Genomic DNA, 430 nt, shown 5'->3' with positions numbered 1-430 from the left:
CATCATTATCGAAACCCTCATCATCCACAGGCTCAGATAAATATTTCTCCAATTCCGTTTTCAGATCATTTGATCCAATGTTTAACCGGTGCTTCTTGAACCTATCCAATCTTTTCTTAGTACGTTCTGTATCCTTGCCAATCAAAGTTGAAGCAACATTGTCACTACAACCACCACTAATGCCTTGACCCATGGACGATGGACACTCTTGACCACTTTCACCAATATCACGAGCTGGAGGTTGTAACATGTTTCTATAACAACGAAACAATGAAACAACTCATCCATTGTTTGTGTCATCAAAGAAAACATCATTGAAGCTTGAGTAGGAGGATATATGTCTAGCAAAGTGAATTCAACATAAGAAACCTTTTTCCTTAGATCAAGTATAACAGCAATAAATAACACCAAATTCATTTTGTCCACATTT

Source organism: Theobroma umbraticum, unplaced genomic scaffold, assembly GCF_002168275.2.
Source record: "Theobroma umbraticum cultivar Fairchild unplaced genomic scaffold, ASM216827v3 scaffold_147.0, whole genome shotgun sequence".
In the NCBI taxonomy this organism is placed as follows: domain Eukaryota; kingdom Viridiplantae; phylum Streptophyta; class Magnoliopsida; order Malvales; family Malvaceae; genus Theobroma; species Theobroma umbraticum.
Note: the sequence above shows the minus strand (reverse complement) of the source record.